The following is an 18,394-nucleotide window of genomic DNA, read 5'->3' as shown; positions in this document are numbered from 1 at the left end:
TAAACTCTTTCAAACAAACATTCCTAAAATGTTCCTGTCAGTTTTGTAAGTACAGGTGAAGAAAAAACCTTTAATGTGTATAGAATCTTTACATTATGTGGACGTTCTATAAAGCTCATTTACACAAGCGGTTCTCTAAAGCAGTGGCTCTCAAACTAGTCATCATGGCTCCTCTGATGACCCACAAGTTTGGTGGATCACTGTTCGTTGAGTTGATAGGAACCTGTTTGTTTTAACAGTGTAGTGAAATGTTCTGTTGTTGTTATTGTTGTTGTCATTGTTTGTTGCTCTCTTGGTGAAGCTATGAAGAAGTTTGTGATTAATCTTCCTCTCATCTTAGAGAAAATGAACAGCTGAGAACTTTGCTCTTATGTTCAGTAGGAAAAGGTCAGATTAGGTCAGAATGAGAGCATCAGTGTCTGTGTTTTGGGTTTAGGGTTAGTTTAGTCTGATGTAGTCAGGATTGATTTGGTGTTGGTTGCAGTTACAGTGAATGACCAGCAGGGTTAGTTAGGTTAAATTCTTTGCTGTGTAACCGTCCACATTCTTTGTTTTCCATAATAATTTCCCAACATTCCTGCAATATTAAGCCTACAACAATGCATTTTTCTCATTTCTACTACTTTTATTAGTCTAGCTTTATTATATTTCATTGTAAGTTTGATATTTACAGTAAAGGACCATTTAACACTAGAATGACTAAAGCTATGAAAATTTTTGTAAGGCAAAGCAGTCCCCATGTAGCCCACTCCACTGCTTTGAAGCGATTAATGCCTATTGTCTTGGTAATGAGAAGGAATGCGTTGGAAGCACCAACCCCCTTGCTCACTGAAAGCTCCTCCGACTCCCAAAGCACTTAAAGTGACACAACTTGAAGGTAAACTTGAAGTTACAACCTGAGTGTATATGTTACCGATCCTACAGCGTGATGGAAAATTTGTAGAATCGTGTTTCAAAAGTTATAATTCAAGGGCACTTAGTAGCAGACGGATAGAGCAGTGGCAATTCATCTAAGACTGCAAGGGAAGCACAGCTTCCCCTAAAATGTCAAACATTAAATGATCAAATATGTACAGTTTTGTTAACATTTCATTGACTACAAATGTGTTAGAACACGTTAATCTTGAAGACGAGTTCGTTCAGAAGCAGCTACTTATCACGTAGCGTCAGTGCATTTGCCTGTAGAAGCTGAGCGTCTGTTCACTTCAACGGGACTGCATGGAGCGGGTTTTTTCATTGCTTCGAAACTCGCCAATCATTGGATAAATGTCACGATTTTGTCCCGCTCCTGGATGCTGAGCGTCTCTGGGGGTGAATGGAGCTGTGGGTGGGCGGGTCTGCATGCGGACCTTCTGCAAGATGATTGGAGGATCAGTCGAAAGGCTGAATCCCGTTTTGATTGACAGCTATTTTGACCTATTTACATCGAAAGACAAACTCCAACCCATTTCTTAATGTTTGCTTGGTGAAATTACTTGCGCATTTCCATTGTTTATTGTGTAAATAAAACGCACTCATAGTATTTCCTTGTTTCAGATTAATATAATTTCAACATTTCCTTGTTCGAGTTTAATTTCGTTTCGTTAGTTTGTTCAGTCAGTCGTTCATACTGTTGGCTAGGTCGAAGTGAATTACCCAGCTAGGAAGGTTCACATGATGGCAGACAATTCTAATATTGTCGACCTGATTTTGGCAAATTTAGTAGTACTGTATAACTGTATCCAAAAACGGTATTTATAATAATTTGAACAATGATAAAACAAATACATGCAGTGCAAAACATTTCTATTTTTAATTTACTGTAGAAAACCAAATATACTGATGATAATGATATGGAGATATTACACTAATAACAACAATCGGTATATTATATCCATCCATCCATCCATCCTCAACTGCTTATCTGGGTCCGGGTCGCAAGGGGCAAGAATTCACTCCTGACCTGGACAGAGCATTCCACCCTTTTCTGACTGAGGACCATGGTCTCAGATTTAGAGGTGCTGATTTTCATCCCAGTCGCTTCACACTTGGCTGCAAACTGGTCCAGAGAGAGCTGGAGGTCCCGGCCTGATGACGCCAACAGGACCACATAATCCACAAAAAGCAGACATGAAATCCTGAGGCCACCATATTGGACACCCTCCACCACTTGGTTGTTCCGAGAAATTCTGTCCATAAAAGTTATCGGTGACAACGGACAGCCCTGGTGGAGTCCAACTCTGACTGGAAACCAATCCAACTTACTGCAGGCTATACGAGCTGAGCTTCTGCTCCGTTTGTACAGGGACTGAATGGCCCGTAACAATGAGCCCCTCACCCCGTACTCCCGGAGCACTCCCCACAGGATCCCCTGAGGGATGCAGTCAAATGCCTTCTCCAAATCCACAAAACACATGTAGACGGGTTGGGCAAACTCCCACGCACCTTCCAGGACCCTGATGAGGATAAAAAGCTGGTCCAGTGTTCCACAACCTGGGCGAAACCTGCATTGTTCTTCTTGTAGCTGAGATTCAACTTCGACTCTTTTCTCCAGGACCCCTGTATAAACCTTACTGGGTAGGCTGAGAAGTGTGATCCCCCAGCTGGAACGTATCCTCCGGTCCCCTTTCTTAGAAAGCAGGACCACCACTCTGGTCTGCCATTCCAGGGGGACTGTACCAGATGTTCATGCGATGTTGCAGAGTCGTGTCAGCCAAGACAGCCCTACAACATCCAGAGCCCTCAGGAATTCCGGGCCCGAGTGATGGACGGACCCTCACTCGGATCTCCAAGCTCTGCCTCCTCTGGGGAAGGATCATTGGTGGGATTGAGAAGATCCTTGAAGTATTCCTTCGATCGTCCAATGACGTCCCCAGTCGAAGTCAGCAGCCCCCAAGCCCCACTATGTACAGTGTTGGTCAGGAACTGCTTTCCTGGCTCTCCTGAGGTGCCTGATGGTATGCCAGAACCTTCTCGGTGCCTGTCGATAGTCTTTCTCCATGGCCTCACCAAACTCCTCCCACACCCGAGTTTTTGCCTCAGCAACCATTGAAGCTGCGACCCGCTTGGCCCTTCGGCACCCATCTTTTGCCTCCAGAGTCCCACAAGCCAACCAGGCCCGATAGGACTCTTTCTTCGGCTTGACGGCTTCCTTTACCCGAGGTGTCCACCAACGGGTTTGGGGATTGCCGCCATGACAGGCACCTACGACCTTGCGGCCACAGCTCCAATCTGCTGAATCGACAATGGAGGCATGGAACAGGGCCCGCTTGGACCCAATGTCACTGGCCTCCCTCAGTATGCAGTTGAAGCTTTGTCGGATGTGGGAGTTGAAGATCTTTCTGGTAGGGTCCTCTACCAGACATTCCCAACAAACCCTCACAACTCGTTTGGGTCTGTCAGGTCTGTCCGGTATTTTCACCAGCCATCTGATCCAACTCACTACTAGGTGGTGATCGGTTGACAGTTCAGCTCCTCTCTTCACTCGGGTGTCCAAAACACGTTGCAAATCTGATGACACAACTACGAAGTCGATCAGCGAACTGCAGCCTAAGGTGTCCTGATGTCATGTGCACATATGCACACCTTTGTGTTCGAACATGGTGTTTGTTATGGACAGACTGTGGCAAGCACAGAACTCCAATAACAAAACACCACTCGGGTTCAGATCGGGGAGGCCGTTCCTCCTAATCACGCCCTTCCAGGTCTCACTGTCATTGCCCACGTGAGTGTTGAAGTCACCCAGCAAGACAATGGAGTCCCCACAGGGGGCACATTCAAGTACCCCCTCCAGGGTCTCCAAGAAGGCCGGGTACTCTGAACTGCCGTTCAGTGCATTCAGAGCCCCTGCCATGTATTGAGGTGAGCCCAACTATATCTAGTTGGTATCTCTCAGCCTCATACACTAGCTTGGGCTCTTTCCCTGCCAGAGAGGTCACGTTCCATGTTCCAAGAGCCAAGTAGCCGAGGATCGGAACGCCAAGGCCCCCACCCGACCCACACTGCACCGGACCACCATAAGTGCCTCTCCCGCAGGTGGTGGGTCTATGGGAGAGTGCTCCCATGTAGCTCTTTCGGGCTGAGCCCAGCCGAGACCCATGGGTAAAGGCCTGGCCACCAGAATATGATATATTTATAGACATAGGGAGAAGATAGACAGATGTTACTAGTAGGCTTTCTGGATGCAGCACAGAGCTGCTGCCTCAGTGCTTCTCTGTGAATTAACATAATAAAAGTTGTCTTATGGTCCTCCTAATTGCTGGCAAGAAGTAGGGGTGATGTCCTGAGGATCCTGAAATCTCAGTCATGTTAGTGTTAAATGAGTTCACTGATGACTGTGTTGTTATTTCCCTCCAAACAAACTTCAGTTGATCTATATAATCTTTGCATTCACCTTACCTAACAGTGTAAACGTTACCAAGTGAAACATTTAATACATTTATGATACACCTGATCCCTCCATGGATCACCACCTTATCGTGGTGGAGGGGTTTGCATGCTTGAATGATCCTAGGAGCTATGTTGTCTGGAGCAAAAGCTCCTGGTAGGGTCTCCCAGGGCAAACTGGTCCTAGGTGACAGGTCAGACAAAGTGTGATCAATAATTACCCTTATGTAAACAAAATCAAATCCGGACTTGTGTACTCTGCCCAGATCTGGGTTACCAGGGCCCCACCCTGGAGCCAGGCCTGGGGGAGTGGCTCGCCAGTGAGCGTCTGGTTGCCGGGCATGAGTAAATGAGTAAATGTCCGGCCGGGCCCAGCCCGAAGGAGTTACATGATTCCCCCCTCCCATCGACCCACCACCAATGGGAGGGGCAGTAGTAGGGGTTCGGTGCTTTGTGGATCGGGCAGTGTCCGAAGGCGTGGGCCTTGGCGTTCTGATCCCCGGTTGCTGAAACTGGCTTTTGGAACTTGGAATGTTACCTCACTGGTGGGGAAGGAGCCTGAGTTGGTGCGCGAGGTTGAGAGATAGCGGCTAGATATATTCGGGCTCACCTCAACACACAGCTTGGGCTCTGGGTCCAGTCTCCTTGCGAGGGGCTGGACTTTATCCCCCCCCCCCCCCCCCTCCGGGGAGCTAGTGGAAGTGGCTGGGGAAAGGGAGGTCTGGGCCTCATTGCTTAGGATGTTGCCCCCGTGACCCGAACCCCAGAAAAGCGGAAGATAATGGATGGATGGATGGATGGATGGATGGATGGATGGATGGATGGATGGATGGATGGATGGATGATACACTTGAAATGAGTGAGCAGAAGAGAAAGATGAAGTGTCAGGTGAGCTGGTTCAGATCTCCAGATATCAGAAAGTGCTGGGCCTCATAGTACAGTGTGCATGTGCTTATAACTGCTTTCCTCTAGATGGCAGTACAGGCCAACATTAGATCATAACCCAATTCTGATATCATTAAAAGTTTACTAGTTCTACAAATATGTTTGTCATTTAAGGCTGTCATAATTATAAAATCTTGACAATTAAGTATCAATAAATGGCAATTAACAATTTCATTTTCTTTTCTTTGTATAAAGCTATTACAATACAAGCCAAGAGTGGCCAAATTAGCTGACTGGCCATTTAACTTCCTATATGTGTATTTAGCAGTTAACACAGCTCCATATTTTTATCTGCTAAAGCTAAAGCTAAACCCCATTTCCACTTGTTTGGAATGCGTTACTGCCACCAGATTCTAAATGGGCATATAGTTTTCAAAAAACAATAAAATTTCTCAGTTTCAACATTTCATATGCTGTCTTACAGAGGTTTTAAATGTTTTGTACATCATTGTATTTTGTTTTTCATTTACATTTTGCACAGTGTCACAACTTTTTTGGAAATGGGGTTGTATGTACCCCACGATTCAGAGACCTGTGACCTGAGCACAGTTTTTCCTTTTTTTCAGCCCACCCAGGAGAGAATCGCACTCAGCAGTTTCTCGCTTATTGTTTTTGGTGGGAGTCCATGAATAATGACATTTATAGATTTGTATCATCCTGTTCAGTCTGTTCTCACAGCAGAACCCCCAAAAATGTTACCAGCTGGTAAATTTGTTCTATTACCCACACCTGCTAGAACTTGGAAGCACATTGACAGAGTTTGTTACAGACCAACCTGAGCCACAGTGGTTTCACCACTGTCCTCACTGTTAAATATAGATTTTCATGTAGTGTCCAGTTCACTCCTTTTGGATCGCTGCCAACTGCATTTCAAACAGCAGACGTTTTAGTAAAACAGGTTTTTAGACTCTTTGGAAAACCAGAAGACATTCTGTCATATCGAGGCCCACAATTCACTTCTCAAGTTTGGTCATCCTTCTTTGAGCATATAGGGTTTCATTAAGGTAAATCTAAGCATACCATCTTCAGTTTAATGGACAATGTGAGGGTGTGAACCAGGAACAGGGAAAACCTCTGAGATTGTATTGCTACAGCAATCTCAAGGACTTGTCCAGCTTTTTTATATGGGCAGAGATGGCTCATCAGCTAATGGAGGGTGGGGTTGCTAGAGACACATCAAAGGATTGAAGTCGCCCTGCAAAAAAACAAGCAGCAAGCAGATCACCATCGAGGACAGAATGCGGACTGGGTCTGGCTATCCAGAAGGAACTTTTGATTTCCTGAGGGAGTAAAAAACTTAATTCCAAATTCATTGGCCTTTTTAAAATTCTGAAAAGAGTGAATAATGTCAATTACAAATTAGATTTGCCCCACACTGTTGCATGTTATATTAGTTTCATGTAATTTCAGGTATGTTGGATGAGGCCACAACCAACTTCACACCACTCCCTTTAGAGGAGGTGGATGGAGCCCCTGTCTACACTGTCCACCAGATGCTGCACTCCAGAAGACAAGGAGGGGCTCTCCAATCCCTGGTAGGGTTTAGGCCTAGAGGAGCAATGCTGTGTTCTAGATCATGACATTTGGATCCTGGGTTGATCGCTGATTTCCATGATCAGCACCCGAACAAGCCTGCTCCTCGTCCCAGGGGTCGTCCCAGAAAGGCTCTTCACTGCATGATCTCAGATCACCTCCATGGTAGTTTGTGGGAGTTCAGGGTATGCTCCAGCTATGGACTTTGTTAAAGGCCCGCGTTGAGGTCCTGGACTCTTTGACTCTGCTATTCTGATTCATCAGATTTGGTTATGACAATATTTTTCTGGTTTTGGATTGTTTCGGTCATTCCGATGACCGTTGGGATAGGCTCCAGCACCCCCCGCGACCCTGAGGGAGAAGCGGCTTAGAAAATGGATGGATGGATGGATTGTTTTGGATTTGACGTTGGCCTGTTTTGTGACTGAGTACAGAACTCCTCCAACCTAATGAAGCCTGTTCATATTTTACACTCCGCACATGCCTGACTCATTCTGTCCCATTACAGCTCCTTAGCCAAGAGTGTAATAGTTACCTATGAAACATTTAACACTTATATAAATGAAACAGCAACAGGTTTGCTAATAAATAAGTGAAACATCAGTGAGCAGAAGAGGAAGATGCATGAAGGTGAGCTTATACAGAGCTCAAGATATGACTCAGTCAGTGATGTGCCTTATACTGTAGTACAATGTGCATGTAATTACAGCGACATTCCTCTAGATGGCAGCACAAACAAGCAGTAGATGACAAACCAGCTATGACATCATCATCAAGAGTTCATTAGTTCTTTCAAAGAGTGAAACACTTTTAATATCATTGAGGGCTGTCACAGTTCTAAAATCTTAGATACCAATTAATTCTCATTAAATAATTGCAGCTCATTTAATTTTCTATTCATTGTGAGCAGCTGTTGATGTAAACGCCAGAACTTGTCTAATTAGCTGATTAGCCACCTCACTTCCTATATGTGTATTTAGCAGCTAACACTGGTTTCACTGGTGAAATGATTCACTGCAGTTTTGAGCGACTCGCTCAACACAAATGTTTACAGATACACAGATTTGTGTACAGAGTCGACCAACGCTTTTCCTCAGAGTAAAAATATAAGCAGTTAAACACTCATTCTGCTAGCATACATGCTAAAAATAATAATCCAATATGACTTGTGCGGTTTTGTGCACTTGTGTCTGATTTGTGCTTGATAAAGTGGGAGCTGTGCTGAGGCCTGTTTGACTCGCCTCTTCTTCCTGATTCTAAATCTGAACAAGACTAATTCAGTACTGACGATACACAGGAAGTGACATCATCAGCTCTGAACTAAACCTCACTCTTTCCAAATGCTGCTCATGTAGTGTTTCTACTTTAAATGCTGGTCAGAGTCTCACTGGCCTCACTTATTGTGATGAACCCCTTACAGAATCCGACTTCCTCTGCGTCACACAGGCATATAAACACTACAGATTACACTTGTGATTTCTGGTGTTTCTGTGTGTAAATATCAGTTCAATTCTACATTTCCTTCACAGCAAACACCACAACAGGATCTACAGCCAAACAACGAGTCTCACAGTGATTCGTTTGATGAATTATAGATGCTGGTTGTTGGTGCAGCACTTTGGGGGGATTGACATTAAGTATTATATTAACACTATGAACACAGGACAGCCTACAGCTCCCATTTCATTTCTCCTGTCTGGACCAACAACATACTTTCTACAACCAAGTTCACCACAGTAATGTTCTCGCTCATCATTACTGGGCAGTGTTAGTCAGTGGATGAAGTTAGTAAATCTGCCCCTAAAAGTCCTTCACAAGTTACTATCATCAGCATTAATGCAGGTCTCTTAATGAGGGGTCGTCCTCAGTCACTGAAGCTCATCACCAGTTACCCTCTAACCCATAATGCTGTGAGTGCTGCAGTGTATTTTTAGCATTAGCTATCAGAAACTGAGCAGCATTATCTGTTCATCATCAGAGTGACATCATGAGAACTGCTGTGAAAGTTCAGAGAGAAAGGAAGTTGTAGTGTGAATATATGAAGCTGCTGGTCAGTTGAAGTCAGTCACACGGTCTACATACAAGAAGAAGGTGAAACGCTGTTGATTTAATAGGGAAAATGTTCATCGTCTCAGAAGTGTCTTGTTAATATTCTTCACCGTGGAGCAGTTCTTTCAATAATTTGACCATATTCAGGTTTTAAGGAGAATAAGTGAGTCTTGTGTACTTGAAGAATGAAGGAATGACTCAGGAGAAAGAAGAAGAACAGTCGTCAGGATGTGAGGAGACAGAAAGACTTTAACCACATTCACACCGACTGTTTAAACTGATGAAGCTCTTCTGTTCTCATTCGGTCTTTGTTCAGGAGATGATCATCACTTAATGAAGGTAAGAAAATCCTCTCATTGCTTGATCAGGAAGTAGAGAGTTTATAGTTATTGGACAGAGAAATGAACTCATATTTATACTTTTGCGCTCTTTAGGTAACGTGTAGTTTTACTTTCAGTCTCTTTGATAATCTTCACAATAGAACATCAGTGAGACACTAAGAGCACTTAAAAAACATCAGTGAGACACTAAGAGCACTTAAAGAACATCAGTGATGCAGCTCTAATATGAGGCCTGTAGAAAGTGTTCAGTACATGAAAGCTCCTAATGGAACAACGGCAGGTATGAACTCTGTAACGAGGAGCGATGAGGAGGCAGACGCATACATGGAGAAAAGCAAGATTTACTCAGGGCAAATCCCAGGTCATGTTCGAAATGGTCCTGGTTGAAATAGCCAACACAGAAAGATTGAGAGTCAGACATGACAAAAGAACACAGGGAAAACAAACGGTGCAAAGAAGAACAAAAACACCAAACACTTCATTCAACACAATTCATACATACAAAGACCAGCACAGAGCAGGACAAACACGGGGCTTATACACTCACCTGCCACTTTATTAGGTACAATAGGTAGAATGTTCAATTGCTTGTTAACACAAATAGCTAATCAGCCAATCACATGGCTGCAACTCACTGCATTTAGGCATGTAGAGGTGGTCAAGACAACTTGCTGAAGTGCAGACCGAGCAGCAGAATGGGGAAGAAAGGGGATTTAAGGGACTTTGAATGTGGCGTGGTTGTTGGGGCCAGACGGGCTGGTCTGAGTATTTCAGAAACTTCTGATCTACTGGGATTTTCACACACAACCATCTCTAGGGTTTACAGAGAACGGTCAGAAAAAGAGGAAATATCCAGTGAGCGGTCAGTTGTGTGGACGAAAATGCGTTGTTGATGTGAGAGGTCAGAGGAGAATGGGCAGACTGGTTTGAGATGATTGAAAGGCAACAGGAACTCAAATAATCAACCAAAATCTCTGAGGACTGTTTCTAGTACCTTGGTGAAAGTGTGCCACAAAGAATTAAAGCATTTCTGAAGGCAAAAGGGGGTCCAACCTTTTACTAGCAAGGTGTACCTAATAAAGTGGCTGTTGAGTGTATATTACAGGGATGACAAGGGACAGGCGGAAAACAGGTGGAAACAATCAGGGGTGGAGTCACAAAACAAGGGGGCAGGACAGTGAAGTAAACACAGCACAAGCACATGGACAGGACTGGGAGGGGCCAATCGTGACAAACTCACAGCTCTTTGTAGTTTGAAAGTTGTTTATCAGATTTATGCATGTTGTCGATTCTTAAAACAGCATTTTTAACATTTTTGAAAATAAAGAGTGTTTTGTTGTTTGTGTTATGATCACAGGCTGACCTGCTGATCTCACTCAGAATGTCTCTGACTGTTTCTCTGCTGGTTCTGATCTTCATCTCTGGTGAGTCTGAGCTGTTACTTCTCATCAAAATGTAAACGACACCACAAAGTTATAAGAACATATTTTTACACGTTGTCGTCAGTTGATCTAAACTACTGTAAGACCTGTGGAGCTTCTTACTTTGTGCTTTTAACTCCAAATTCAAATGCTTTTAACGCTCAAATTATTACAGCTGATTAGTCAAACTCAGCTGAAATGAACCGTCTTAGAAACGAGCTGAAGTGGAGACTTTATGCAGCATTTTTACTGACTGAGACCCAAACAGTGATAATTTACACATTTCTGTGTTTTGTGTTGCAGGAGTTGTTGCTTTGGATGAGTGGGCTGTGACTTACACCTCTAAGTCTGTCTGTGTTCTAAAGGGATCTGCAGTGAACATTAGCTGTACTTTTAAAAATATAAATAAAAATAAAGTCAAAAAGACTTTCTGGACAAAACAGTGGGCTGAAAACACTGGACAACCTCCTGATCTGTTAGATGATCCAGAGTACAGAGGCAGAGTTCAGTACTTAGAAGATAAACAACCCAATGACACTCTCAGACTGAAAAGGACCAAAGGAAATACTATTTCAGATTTAGTACAAACCAACCTGGAGGAAAGTATCTAGGTGAAGGTGGAGTTGATCTTTCAGTCACAGGTAAGATCCATCAACAGAAATAAGACACTGGTGTTCAGGATCACAAAGCAGTTCTGTAATATAATCACGTAAATCCTTCATAGAACACCTGAGAAACACACTGCTTAGAACTGGAGAACCAGAATTCAGTCCAGAACAACTGTTTTAATTAAAACCATAATGCAATGATTTGCTAATCATTTAAACCCCATATTTAATTGAAAATAGTACAAAGGCAACATCTCAAAAGTTGATACTGAAGTTTTTCTGTTTTTAAAAAACTATTTTCCCATTTTGAATTTGATGCCAGCAATATGTTCCCAAAAATTTGGGACAGGGCAACAAAAGGCTGGTAAATGTAATGTTAAAACAATACCAGGTGGTAGATAGACAACAGGTCAGTACAATGACTGGGTATAAAAGACCATCTCTGAGAGGTAGAATATTTCAGCAGTAAAGATGTGGAGGAGTTCACCAGTCTGTGAAAGACTGTGTGGGCAAATAGTGCAACAATTCAAGCATACGATTTTTCAACATAAAGCAGAATTTCTGGTTTTCTTCATCCATGATATATAATAACATGAAAGGTTTCAGAGAATCTGAAAAAATCTCTGTATGCAAGGGACTAGGCCAAAAAACAATATTTGCTGGCCGTGATCTTTGGGCCATCAGAAAACCAATGTCTATGAAAACAGTTTGTCACTGCATCCACAAATTCAAGTTAAATCTCTAAAATGCAAAGAAGAAACCAGATATAAACAGGATCCTGAAATGCTGCCACCTTCTCTGGGCTTGAGCTCATTTAAAATGGACTAAGGTGAAGTGTGTAACGTGGAGCGATGATGAGGCGGACGCATGTGCGGATCCAAAATCAGGGTCAGAACAGTCCATACTCAGAGAGCCAATACAGAGAGCAGGACATGACAAAAATGTGCACAGAACTCAAAACAGGCCAAAAATAAACAAAACACTTTGAACACAAACCTTACATCAAACAAAGATCAACACAAGACTAGGGAAAACACAGGGCTTAAATACAAGAGGGGTAACAAGGGATAACAGGACACAGGTGGAAAACAGGTGGGAACAATCAGGTGCGGAGTCAGAAAACAAGGGGGCCGGACTAGGAAGGCACATGGTAAAGGTGATGTGCACATCTGTGTAGGCACCATTAATGCTGAACAATATATATATATATATATATATATATATATATATATATATGTTTTGGCAACATATGCTGCCATCCAGATGATGTTTTCTTCAGGGAAGGCCTTGATTATTTCAGCAAGACAATGTCAAACCATGTATGTATTACAACAGCTCCGTTCCATATTAAAAGAGTCCGGGTGCTAACCTGACCTGCCTGCAGTCCAGACCTGTCACCCACTTATACCATTTGGCACATTATGAAATGAAAAATATGAAAAAGGAGACCCTGAACTATTGAGCAGATGAAATCCTATACTGAACAAGAATGTGCAAACAGTTCACTTTCAAAACTACAGCAGTGTTTCCTCCGTTCCCAAACACTTACAGAGTGCTGTTAAAAGTAGAGGCGATGAAACAAAGCGGTAAACAGGCCCCCGTCCCAACATTTTTGAAACGTGTTGTTGAAATCAAATTCAAAATAGGCATGTATTTTTCAAAAAAACAATAATTCTCTTATTCTCTGTCATAAAATTATTTTGACGGATAAAAACTTCAAAGTGTTACCTTTCAAATGAGACCTACAAATCATGATTGTAGCCTAAAGTATGTGGGCACAGAGCTCTGTTTACTGGGGGTTTGCTGGCAAAAATGGGGCGACTGTTAAAAGACTAAAAGATCCAAGCTACCTGGAGGACTTTCAGAGCATAAAGGGCAAGGGTGCCAGCCTGACAGCACATCAAGAGCCATCAAAGATTTAAAAGCAATATAAGCACATGGGCTCAGGATTACTTTGGCAAACATTTATCAAACACCACAATATGTAGTTACATCTACAAATGCTTCTTAAAACTTTACTGTGCCATAACGAAGCCTTATGGTAACCATGTACATCTACTGTGGACTTCTCTGGGCTCAGAGGCCTCTGAGATGGACCACCACAAAGTGAAAATGTGTATAGTGTTCTGACAAATCAATATTTTAGGTCTTTTGAAGATTGTTAAGTAACGTGCTGCTTTCAAGATGACATGTTTTTACATGTTTTCCAAAAATCAAATTTGGAATAATAGTTACTTTTGGGAATTAAAACAGTAAAATTTATGAGGAAAACATCAAGTAAGGCGTTGGTGTATTGTTTTCAGTGTCACACAGCTAAAAAAATCATGTTTAGCAGCATCAGATGCTCAGAGTTAAACGAATGCCTATAGAGCAGATTTGTGTCTATTCTGTGTAGTATAGGAGTTAACTGAGCGGTCAACTGTAATACATTAAAGTTGGTCACCACACTGAAGTGTTTAACAGTGACGTATTAGCATTAATCCATTAACACCACTGATAGACTCATTCAGCTAATCTGAGTTTGTTTCTCTTGTTCTCAGATCTCCAGGTGGAGGTTCCTGAGAGAGTGATAGAGGGAGGTAACGTCACTCTCACATGTAAAACCAGCTGCAGACTGACAGTCACACCAACATTCACCTGGTACAGAAATGGACATCCTTTATCCTCCAGCACTGACCAACTTCACCTGCAGCCGGTCAGCAGGGAGGATGCAGGCAGGTATCGCTGTGGTGTACTGGGTCAGAACCTTCGCTCTCCTGAGGTCACTCTTAATGTCAGATGTAAGTACAGATTTGTTCATTCAGTCTCAGAAAACAAACAAACCTGAGGCTTCATGCTGAACTGTGTTTAATCCTCAGCTGGTGCAGCATCAATGTTCTCTCTATGAAATTTTAAACTTCATCCTAAATGAAATACCAATAAAAATGTCTAAATTCTGATGACAAACTGATTCAGGCAGCATCTGCAGCCTTTAACAGTTAAACTGTGGTTTCTAATCTCAGTTCTGGAGATCCTGTTCAGTTCACCCAGCTGAGCTCATGAAGGGTTTGATAATTAGTTAAAGTTAAAGCTTTGCTGTGAGAGGAAGGAAACATCTTGATTCTAACAGTGTCCAAACACAGAACCAAGAGAAGTTTACATTACAGTAATTCTGAGTGTTTTGGTCAAATGAATCCTTTTCTGAGCTCAAATTAATGATGAGTATCTTAACATGAATATAGTTCATGTAGTTTTATGGAACTAAACACTTATCTAAACAGAAAAGCACCTCCATAAAGTGTAGTGTGTCTTTCTACCTCTAGATGGTCCAAAGAACATCTCAGTGTCCATCAGCCCCTCTGGTGAAATAGTGGAGGGCAGTTCAGTGAATCTGACCTGCAGCAGTGATGCAAACCCACCTGTGGAATCTAACTGGTTTAAAGGAACATCATTAGTAGCAAAGAGAGAAACTTACACGATGAACATCAGCTCTGTGGACAGTGGAGAATACAAGTGCAAATCCAGTAATGAACATGGAGTTAAATACTCTACAGCTCTAACTCTGAATGTTTTGTGTGAGTGTTTGTGTTTATGTTCACCAACAGGCAGGATTTTAACATTGATAAAGACCACTCAGTCACTCGAGGACCACTCACACATATTACTAAACTGAGTAAATTTTGTGCTTGTCTAGATCCTCCAAAGAACGTCTCAGTGTCCATCAGTCCCTCTGGTGAAATAGTGGAGGGCAGTTCAGTGACTCTGACCTGCAGCAGTGATGCAAACCCACCTGTGCAGAATTACACCTGGTTTAAAGAAGGTGGAAGCTCACCTGTAGGATCTGGACACAGTTACAGGGCTCTACAGAGAGGATCCTACTACTGTGAGGCTCAGAATGAACATGGATCTCAGAAATCAGCTGCAGTGACTGTCACTGTAAAAGGTGTTATTGATGGTAGAAGAATCTTAATTAACCCCCAAAAAATCATTTATAATACTTTATAACATGATACATGCCTGGATATTTGTGTACTTTAAAACGGACTTCAGTATTTGTTCCCAAACAGCAGTTAGTAGTGTTGTTCTGTTGGTGGAAGAAAATCAATGAACCCCAAAACCACTTTTTTCTTAAAATCTCTGTAATTTTCAACCGGTGTCAACATTTCTCTGCACACAGGGGTTAAGACTTCAGTTGTTGTGACTGCTATTATTGGGGTTGTTGCTGGATGTGGATGTTTATTTGTCATCATTGTTGTTTTGGTATGTATGGGCATCTTCTGTCACCTGACTGGAAAACATACTTTGAAAATAATATTCATGCAGATAGATTTATCTCACCTTCACTTATTCTGTTATTATTATCATTATTATATTTTATTTAAGGGCAAAGGGAAAGGAAGAGTCAACAATCCATCAAAGGTAAGACAAATGTAACGAGGTAGCAACGCATATGCGGAGGTAAGTGATTTTTATTGAGGGCAAATCCAAAATCAGGATCATAATGGTCCAGGTTCATAGATCCAACACGGAGAGAAGGAGGGATGGACATGACAAAACAGAATTAAATGGAACAAACAACTGTACAGACAGAGATTCAAACATCAATCCATACAACTACAAAGACCAGCAAAGACAAAGTGCAAACACAGGGCTTAAATACTACGGTGTTAACGAGGGACAGGTAGAAACCAGGTGGCGACAATCAGGGACGGAGTAACCAAACAAGGGGCAGGCCTAGAAATCCAAAACAAATGCACATGGATAATGAAAACAAAGGAGCACATGGAGTAGTGGGAGCCAACCGTGACAACAAATATAGTTTTCATAGTTTTTCCTGCAGTTTTTTTCTTCTGTAATTTTCTATTTTGTCTTATTTCCAAATTCAGGAAAATCTCTACAGCAATGTGGCAGTAAGATCTGCAACCAGTGATGCAGCACCTGATCCAGACACGTCTAACCAGGACGATGTTCATTATGCCCGTGCTTTACCCCGGAGAGTCAGAAACCCCAGGAATGCTGAGAGATCTGTAGTGACAGCTTCTGCCTTTGGGGCTGAAGAGGAGGTTCACTATGCCAGCGTCCAGCACCGCTATGATAAAGTGGTGGAGATGACTGAAGGAGACAACATTCAGTATGCTAGTTTAAGATTTACTCATCCTGATTCTACCAACAGGTGAGAAGAACTGACCTCATCAAACTGTTTCGAGTCTCTTATTCTGTCTAAAACAGCTACAAATGTTGAAATACATATTTTTATTTACAGTTTTCTGGTGGATCACACTGTTTATTATGTTGCAGCTCTACAGTTTACAGACTTGATGATGTCTCAGTGATTTACAGCAAAATGCCATGAACAACTTTGCAGTTCTGTCCTGGACCAGTTTTAAGACCCATGGACACAATTTACATCAATGTCTATGCTATGGAAGCAGACAGCACTTTGGAGTTCTCCCTCATTGCTTCAGTGACCATCATGCGGATCAATCCTCCTGATTTCAACAGTGTTGTTGCATTTTGCCAGTGGAGCACTTTAGCATTATGCTGTGTGAGGCGTATAGTAAACGCATGACTGCTATAACAGGGACTTTAATTGTTGTTATTGTTGCTGGTTGCTCAGTAAGATTTGTTTGTGTTTTGAGCTTTTTTGTGCTGAGTTGGGATTAAGTAGAGTAGGTTTGTGTTTTTGTACCGATCAAGATAAAGTAGGGCTAGGAGTGACCTGTCTGTGTTTTCAGTTGCTTTTTGAGTGAGCTTTCTGCTTTATACACTCAATAAAGAACATTTTCAAGCAGAAATTATGGCCTCATCTGATTCTTCTTCTGAATAGCACCACATTGGTGCTCAGAAGTGTAATTTTGCAGCTGAGATGCAAAATCATGAGACTGCAAAAGAAAAGCCAGTGATAGGAAGACGGAATCGTGACAGGCATTGGGAAAAGGAGCACAATGGCCAACAAAAAAATCAGTGCGACAGCCAATGAGAGAAAAGAGAAAGCGAAGCTGACAAAAGAGAAAGTGGTGGAGCAACAGCAGCCAGCAGCGCCCTGCTGAGACAAGGCAGAGCAGAGTCAACAAATTTTCTGCAGTTAAGCTAAAATGGTCCAAAGACATGCAGTCAGGCCGATTGGACGTGCTAAATTGCCCCTAGATGTGAGTGTGTGAGTGACTGTTTGTGTCTGTCTGTCTGCCCTGCGATGGACTGGCGACCCATCCAGGGTGTATCCTGCCTTCCGCCCGAAGACTGCTGGGATAGGCTCCAGCACCCCCCCCGTGACCCTGACGGAGAAGCGGCTTAGAACATGGATGGAAATGGATGGATGGAAGCTAAAATGGGGAAGGATCATAGAGGCTATAGTCAGTGCAGCAGTAGGTGGTTATTCAGCTTTGTGACTGGACAGAGACAGAGGCCATCATCCAGCTTTTCAGGCACTTGTGGGTTTACCAGTGGGGCAGCACGCCGAATACATAGTATCGATCATGATGGTTTGGGGAAGTACCAGTGGTGCTCTTTATAAGGAAACTGCTCTCAGACAGGTGAAAGCAGAAGGGGGAGTCGGTAAGCATGCTGGTGGTGGAATTAAGCACTAATTCTAAGTCTGGCAGGCTTACCTTCGGAAAGCAGGTTCAAGAGGAGTTATTTTGGGGTGTTTCCTCAACATGTTGCTGCTGGAAGAACTTGCATGCCACTCCACTATGCACTCCTACCATGAGGCAACACTACCAGAGCAGAATGTGGTGCAGATCATGTTACATTACCTCCACTTTTCATATTTGGACAAAACCCAAAACATGAAAATCAACCAAAGAGTTTTTTATAGTGTTTTACAGTCCTTGTGGTTTTCTTTTTTGACCAAAAAAAGACATTAAAACATTGCTAAAAAGTCAATCTCCTCATTGGAGCTCTGTGATTTTGCACTGAGAGGAAACAAGAAAGGTGGTTAGTACATTGATGTGCTTCAAAAAACTACAGTCAAAGTTAAACAAGCACTGCTGTTTACCAACCTTTACTGGGTTTGTGTAATGTGTTAAATAGAGGTAATTTCTAGGATGACTGGCTGATTTGTAATGTGTCATTATTTCAAAATTTAGGAAAATCTCTACAGTAATGTGGCAATAAGATGTGCAGCCAGTGATGCAGCACCTGATCCAGATCC

The 18,394-nt window shown here is 42.6% G+C and overlaps 1 long non-coding RNA gene and 1 pseudogene across 1 annotated transcript; both read left to right on the top strand.

Annotated features, from left to right (window-relative positions):
• The first annotated feature begins 8,928 nt into the window (after positions 1-8,928).
• On the top strand, positions 8,929-15,506 carry LOC119264809 (annotated as a pseudogene).
• A 500-nt stretch (positions 15,507-16,006) lies between these two features.
• On the top strand, positions 16,007-17,032 carry LOC119264811. Its single transcript, XR_005131231.1, has 2 exons — positions 16,007-16,414; positions 16,540-17,032. It is a non-coding gene; the product is annotated as an uncharacterized LOC119264811 (long non-coding RNA).
• The last annotated feature ends 1,362 nt before the right edge of the window (positions 17,033-18,394 follow it).

This window comes from Pygocentrus nattereri, chromosome 12 (assembly GCF_015220715.1).
Source record: "Pygocentrus nattereri isolate fPygNat1 chromosome 12, fPygNat1.pri, whole genome shotgun sequence".
NCBI classification, from domain to species: Eukaryota; Metazoa; Chordata; class Actinopteri; order Characiformes; family Serrasalmidae; genus Pygocentrus; species Pygocentrus nattereri.
Note: the sequence above shows the minus strand (reverse complement) of the source record. Positions and strands in the feature narration are given on the sequence as shown.